The sequence below is a fragment of the Convolutriloba macropyga genome, chromosome 10, assembly GCF_964194025.1.
Source record: "Convolutriloba macropyga chromosome 10, txConMacr16.3, whole genome shotgun sequence".
Taxonomy (NCBI): Eukaryota; Metazoa; Xenacoelomorpha; order Acoela; family Convolutidae; genus Convolutriloba; species Convolutriloba macropyga.
The window spans coordinates 48,673,457-48,681,377 of NC_134477.1; positions in this window are offsets into that span (position 1 = coordinate 48,673,457).

Here is a 7,921-nt window from a genome sequence, read left to right on the forward strand (position 1 = left end):
ATCATTGTCATCCTAATCTATTGATGTATAAGTTATTAACTAGTACTGGTGATGAATAAGAGAGTGGTTTTGTTAGAAATCAGGGCAATAGAGATAGTCAACTTAAAGGTGACCACATTGCTGCAGAACGAGGTCATATGTATATGATGATTAAGATGAGTGATCTATTTGGTTTCATAAATGATTTGGAAAAGATTATATATGGTTTAGGTTTTAAACTAATATTAAAAAGAAATAATAATGATAGAGCTCTATATAGAGTTAATGCTAATCCTGGTGCTAATAGAAATTAAAGATATATCATGGTGTACGCCTAGTATTGATCCTGGTAATGATAATAGAATTATAGTGCAAAAGGGTTTAAGTAAAAAGAATAATGTAGACTTTGGCTATTGTGAAAGAAAGACATTTTGACATTTTATAAGAATATGCCCAATGCTACTAACTTCTTGTTTGATCTAGTTATGGAAAGTGGTATGGAAAGACCACAATATATAATAGTTGGTTTTGAAACTAATAATGTTAATGAACAAACTCATGATGCAAGTACATTTGATGTAATGAATGTTACTGAATGTTATTGTAAGATTGGTAGTGAGTTTTATCCCGAGGATAGAATGAATTTTAATTATGGAACCAATAAGTATAATGAGGCTTTCAAAGAGATTGTTAGCTTTAATAAAGATTATAATGGGTTACCACATAATATAAAACCGTATATAAATCATAGAACATTCAAAGTAATTATAGATTATTTGTATTCGAAACTAGATATCAAAGGGATCATATAGGTCCACAACCAATATAACTTAATTTAAAATTTAGTGCTGCAGTTGCAGATGTTATATGTCAAGCATTAGTATTAACTAGAAAGGTTATTAGTGTGAATTGTGATGGTAATAAGATGGTTGATATTATATCATAATTATAATTAAGTCTTAATTATAATTTAATTTTTAGATATAACTCTAGCGATAATTATAGTTATAGCATAATATAATTATTGTTATATTTATATACTTATACTTATACATAACCATATACTTATACTTATATTTATAGCTAATCAGCTCTAATTATTACTCTTGTTAATACCTAACTATTTCTTATTAGTATTAACAAAATCTTTAGCATAAATAATATCTAATTTCTTTTTATTCTCTAGAGCTAAGCCTCCAGCTTCAAGCTTAATCTTAGCCTTCGGCCCAACCTTAGGCTTAGGCTTAATAACAACAAAGGGATTATACTTTTTAACTTCCATTATTTTTTATATATAGAAATGAGTCTTTTAAATAAGTCCAAAACTAATTCATATTGTGTTGGAGGTAGACATTATAGTAATACTGTTAATATAAGAGGAGCTATTACTTCAAAAGGAACTAAGATGTTAAAAGGTAATTGTGTTTTATGTAGAAGGAATAAATCAATGACAGTATCTGATGCAACAATAGACGCAAAAGGACTTAAAGATTTCTTTAAAAGTGTTGGTATAGCTACGGTTAACTTTGGAAAGAAAGTTGGTAATAATCCAGTAAGAGCATTAGAAAGAGCAAGTAAATTAGGAAATGCAGCTGCATCTAGAAACCCTAAAGCAGCTCTAGCGGCTACACCTGATTTAATTAAATTTGCAACTACTGGTGAAGGTATAAAAGTAGTACTAAAAGGAAGAGGGTTATACTTAGGTACAAAGAAACGATAATTATTTGATTATAATTATGATTATATTATGTTTATGATTATGATTATAATTATATTATATTTATGATTATATTTATGATTATGATTATATTTTATTTATGTGTATAATTATGATTATCGATAAATATTAATACTAATATTATTATTACTAAAAACATTGTTATTACTAAGCACTAATATCTTTAATCTAAAAAAAGACTCAACTTATTCTTCTTATTCTTCTTATAATCCTCATATAACTTAACAAATTCATTATACTCATCATTATCTATTTTATTATCAGTCATTGATTTAGTAAATACTTTATTAAACTTATCACTAAACTGTTTACTTAAAATATACATTTGTGAATACCTTATAACTTTAATTCTAATTTTAGTATTAATTGTTTTTGATAATGAACCACAAACAGTTGCTGTAGCAAAAGCTGTTGGTATAGAATAAGCTAATCCTATACCTGTTAATGAAACTGATGTTGTTGTTGCAGTTGTTGCTATTGATGATAATACTATTTCTGTTATCTCAGCTATGTTAATATAATTCTTATATCTACTTAACTTCTTATTACAGTTATTAGTTTCAGTTTCATAATAATTTCTAATATCTTTTATAATGTTAATATTGTTGTTAAATTTATTATTGGTTTGAATCTTTTCGTTTATCAATCTTTCTGATACTGATGACAAATCTGGATATAGTAATCTCTCACTCGGTGCTGTTGGATTGGTCATTGCTTTGCTTATTTTCATTAGTAAAAATTCTTTCTATTTCTTTCATTATATCTTCTTGATTAAAACTATAATGCATCTCAAGTCTATCTTTTTCTTTATTATCAAGTAACTTACTTTGTAAAAGTATAGCAATTATATATTGTACTATAACACCTCTAAGAGACCTATTGTATTCTTTCATTTCTCTCAGACCGTTAGTAAACATTTCATCTAGTTGTATGTTAGTGATATTCTGATTAAACTTATTATTATCAAATTCTTGTTTTAATTGATTATATTTAGAGATAGTATCTGCAGCATTTTTATTACAAAACTTAACAGTATTTCTGGCTTCATTTGTTGATTCAATAAACTCAATAATTAGTTCTTCATTAACTTGTGTTTCATTTAGTTGTAATGTTTTAGTTGTAACTTTATCAAAGTCACCCTTTCTTAGTTCAGTTATGTTTCTACTTAAAACGTTTTATTTTATTAGAAGAGGATAATAAGTTATTGTCACAATACTCTTTATTAACAACATCTTTTTCATCTATCGGAGGATGTACATTTGTAATTTTATAGGTATCCTTCATATCAATATTATCATTATCTTCTAGGAATAACCCACGAGCCTTACTTAGTGTTAAGTTGTTTGTTGATGTTGATGTTGATTTATGTTTAGCTTGATTGAATCTAATTCTTGTCATTATTTGTTTTAAGAAATATATTTAATGATTCTAAAACTTTATTATTAGATTCAAAATCAAACTCGGATTTTAATAGTGCCTGTTCATAATATTTACCTTCTATTATCTCACCATTAATATCTTCTCTTTTATATGTTGGTGGATGTGTTTTTACAACTTCATTAACTTTAAACAATTCTCTATTCCAATTAGAAGTGTAACCTTTAGAGAATATATTACGTTTATCTACATTTCCAACATAATCACCAACGTTAAGTTTAGGTTGGGCGTAGCCAGGTTTACCCTTAATGTTCTTAAAACTAAAAGTGTATTTAACTTTATCAGGATTATTAGAAGCGTCAACTGGTGTCATATTAATTGTTGAGTGAATGTTATTGTTATATGTTACAACAGCATCATTTAATATATTTACCCAATTACCATCGCCATTGATGAACATTCGTTTATTTATTATGTGTAATAATGTTCTATTAAATCTCTCTATGAATACAGCCTTTAAATCACTATAAGTAGAATATAGCTCTATCTGCGAAGCAGTTTCACTGATCCCTAAATCGGCTTTGCCGGTTCCATATTCTTTAAGTAAAGATTTAAATGTTTTATTGTAAAACTCACTACCTCTATCTACCCATAACTTTTCTGGTTTTCGTCCTTCTGATAGAATCGTTTTAAAACCATTAGTTGTAGATAAACCAGATTTATTCTTTAATGGAATAGCCCATGCATATTTTGTGAATATATCTATAACTGTTAATATAAACTTACAATTATTATTATATTTACTTAGAGATGACTTAAAAATTAAATCAGCTGACCATGTTTCATCTTTATATAATGGTATTATTCTTTGTCTTCTAAACTTTGTTATTCGAGGACTGAATACTTCTTTAGCTAGTTGTTGTTGTTGTTGTTGTTGTTTTTCCAGCATTATTCATTTACCATAGTTAAAAACAAAATTATCTAATTGTTCTTGATTAATAATATTCATAGATAATAGTTGCTTAGATATATCTACCATTTCATCATATAATCCATCATGACCAGCTTTTGTTTCTAGTAGTAATAGTTCTGATCTTTCTATCAGGGAACCTGCTTCGTAGATTAAACTATTTGGGTTGCTATTTCATCCCCTACCATATACATCATCTTTTGCCCCCATTATACGTTTTATTGTTCTATATCTAGCACTTTTCTTATCCCCCTATCCTAAATCATATCTAATATCCTTTAAAAACCTTTTAATTTTGTTTTCATTTTCCTCAATTTCACCATATTTTATGTTTGGGTTAGTAAGAAAGTTTATAAATTCATCTGACAACTCATATATATTATCCTTACCTATAAATGAATTTTCTTGGTAAATTAGTTTAATATCGTTCATTTTAAATTCATCAAAATCTAAATTTCCGAAATTTAACTTTAATTGGGGATTAGATTGAACTGACATCAAATTAATAATTTGAGCCGTGTCTTTATCTACTAACATTCCTGGTTTATCTCGAGTTTCCTCTAAAGCTTTGCCATTGAACTTCATTAAAGCTTCATTAAACTGGGAACCAACTTGCTCGATCTGCGAAGCAGTTTCACCAATCATCTTAGTTTGTTTATCTAACTCTTGATTTTGCCAATCTATTGCTCTTAATGTTTGTTCACTTAATGCTAGATTCTGTTCATTGTTTGCATTTAGTGTTTTAGTTAAAGGATCAAATAGCTCTTCTATATCACCATAATATTCTTGTTGTTTTAATTTATCTTCTAATCCATTTCTTCTGTTTTGTTTTTCTAGATCGTTTAATTCTATAAGTTTATCTAGTTTAGTCATTTTATATGTATTGAAAAATTATAATAAGAGTAAAAAAATGGATAATAAAAACAGCTTCTCTCTTAATCTAAAAAGATGTTTAGCTTGTAAAAGACGTTGTAATACTATAGATGAGTTTATTGATCATATTAAGGAACCAAATTATGATGACTTAATAATTTCAACTTATTCTAAATATGTAGATGGGGCTGGGAAGATAAAAAAATTTCTAGAATATAATAAAAATATAATAGCTGAAGCTACACTACATAAGAATACAATCATGGGAGAAACTATGGAAAAATATATGGCCCAGATAAGGATTTATAATATACTAACTAGCAACCCTATGGATGTAATGAATGAATTAGGTCTATAATATTTGTTATAAAAATTAGCAAAGCTCGTTATATAATATAATAGCAACTTCAATTAACTTTCTATCATCATTAATGGTAGGTTCTAGAATATTATTAACCAGTAGGTCTTTGTCTCCATCTAATGATCTGCGAAGCAGTTTGGTAAACCGCGAACTTTTTCCGTTCCCTGATGCTTGGTGGATTATTTTTATTAAATCTCTTTTGAATAGATATAGATTCTTATCATGAGGATAGCTTTTAATATTATTTACATAAAATCTTTTATCATCAAATGTGTTTAGACTAATCTTACTTGTTTTTGTTGTTGTCATGTTATCACCAACTTTTTGTATTCTACATTCATCTACTGTTCTCTGTGTATTATTCATTAATGCATCATAATAATCTATGTGCCTAGCATTATTATGCTTCTTTATTCCTTTTTCTTTAGTGTTTTTAGGATAATTTTTGAAGCTATATGTTTCGGGGGACAATGCTATAAATTCCTCAATAATCCTACTTCCCAGCTCGTGCTTAAACTTGCCGGGGACTTTATTATTAGTTTTTATAGGTATATCTAGATTACTTAAGTCCATATGATCGTCACTAACATTACCTTCACTATAACTTAATACGAAACTGTCCGTATCCATTTAGTGAAGTGTTAGATCTTTGAGGGATGGTTGTAGAATATTATAGAATACATCATACATGTGTAATTTACTTAATTCTAAGATAGTAAAACCTACATATACTAGAGAATCATATTCTATTTTTTTCTTTATATATTCTATTTGGCTATAACCTCTTTATCTAGTTTTATTCTTAAATGTTGATTTACTTGCACTTTTCATTATCTTTTCTTCATCATGCAAGAACTTGCTTTGAAAGAAGTGTAGAGGATTCATGCACATTCTTCCATATAATGAGTTACTCATTAATTTCCTTACATCCTTTTCTGCTTCAGTTTTAGCTGTTGCTCTTTTATTTGTATTGTTTTGAATATAATCGATACATATATAATCTTGTTTAAATTTAATTACTCTATGTGTTTTTGTTACTTTTACTCCCATCTTAACATAGAACTTTAACATCCTATACTGAACCATATATTCTGTTTTGTTGTTTTGGTCTAAGATTAATTTCTCGGATCTTGCTTTACTTTTCTCCCTTTGTCGATCAGTGAAACTGCTTCGCAGATATCCCAATTCATTATCATTTATCTTTCTCTTATTAGGCATTAGTGCTAACTGTTCTGTTCTCTCTTTACATTCATTAGTATAATCAATATCAAAAACTATATAGTAACCATGATCACTATCATCTGGAGTACTCAATATACGCTGAAGCGTGGTTTCCCATACATCTAGAGTATTAGTAGTAATAAACTCAAAATCCTTATAAGGTAACTTTTGCATCATTGCATAACCATATAGGTTGTTCGCGTCTATGCACCATATGGTCCTAAAATCACTGTTATCTATATATCTATCACCCATTATTCCACTTATTCCACCTCTCTTTGCTCCAACAAAATCATCTAGCCTTTGTTTATCTTGTAATGTGTCTAATGTTACACCGCTTGACATTAACCAACAATCAAAACTATAACCCGGGAGACTAACGTAATGTAGTGGATTGAGCTTGAATTCTTTCATGCTTAGTTTAACATATTCATTCATACAATAGTCTAATATTTCTACATCATTCTGTAAATACTCTATAGTTAGATCTTTACGAGTTTTATGACAGTTTTCATTATTAAAGTTATCTACTTCTTCTTGTGTTGGTAATTTATTATGTAGAGAGGATTTAAAGTCTTCTATTTTTAGATTACCTATAGCTTCTTGGTAGGTAGCTTTGCTACTATACGACTTGGTCGTGGTTCCCAATGACTCTAAACCAAAGTATTCATATGGATATAATGTTTTAGTTTTACATCCGTATATCTTTGCCATTTGACCTAGAGGCATAGCTAAGAAGTTATAACTGTCTAAGAATTTGAGACAACCAATGCTAAACATCTTAGATTTACCAGCAGCTAGTGGTATGTTATCTACTTTTCTTTTATCGTTTTTCTGTTTGAAGAGTTCACTGTAAAGTAGGTTGAAGTCATAGCCAGAGCCATTATGGAATATTACTGGAATGAAGTTTTGTTGTTTGTATCTTAGATTACATATTTTACATGTTGGTCCTCTATATTTACCAGTTTCATGACAATGATCTCTCACTTTATTAATACGTGTTTTACTGCAGATATGACAAGTGTTATTAGTTTCATGATATAATTTATCTTCTTCTGTGAATATCATCTTTTCATTATGTTTGAAATTATTCGCAGTTTCTATTTCTAATAGATCTCTAGCAAATCTTTTGATGCAGCCCAGACCGAAGTAGTGTTTGAAGTTACCTTGCCAGGTGTAACCCACAGCTATTGGAATATGTTCAGCTATTACATATTTACAATCATTAGTTGAGACATCGGTGAAACCGCTTCGCGGATCAACAATGCAACATTCTATATCGGCAGTTATAATATTTTTTATATTCTGACGTTTGTGTTCATTTACAAAAGTAATATGTTTTTTCTTAGGACAAACAATCTCTGGTTTGAATGAGGTCTTGCATTCGTGTTTATCATATTTA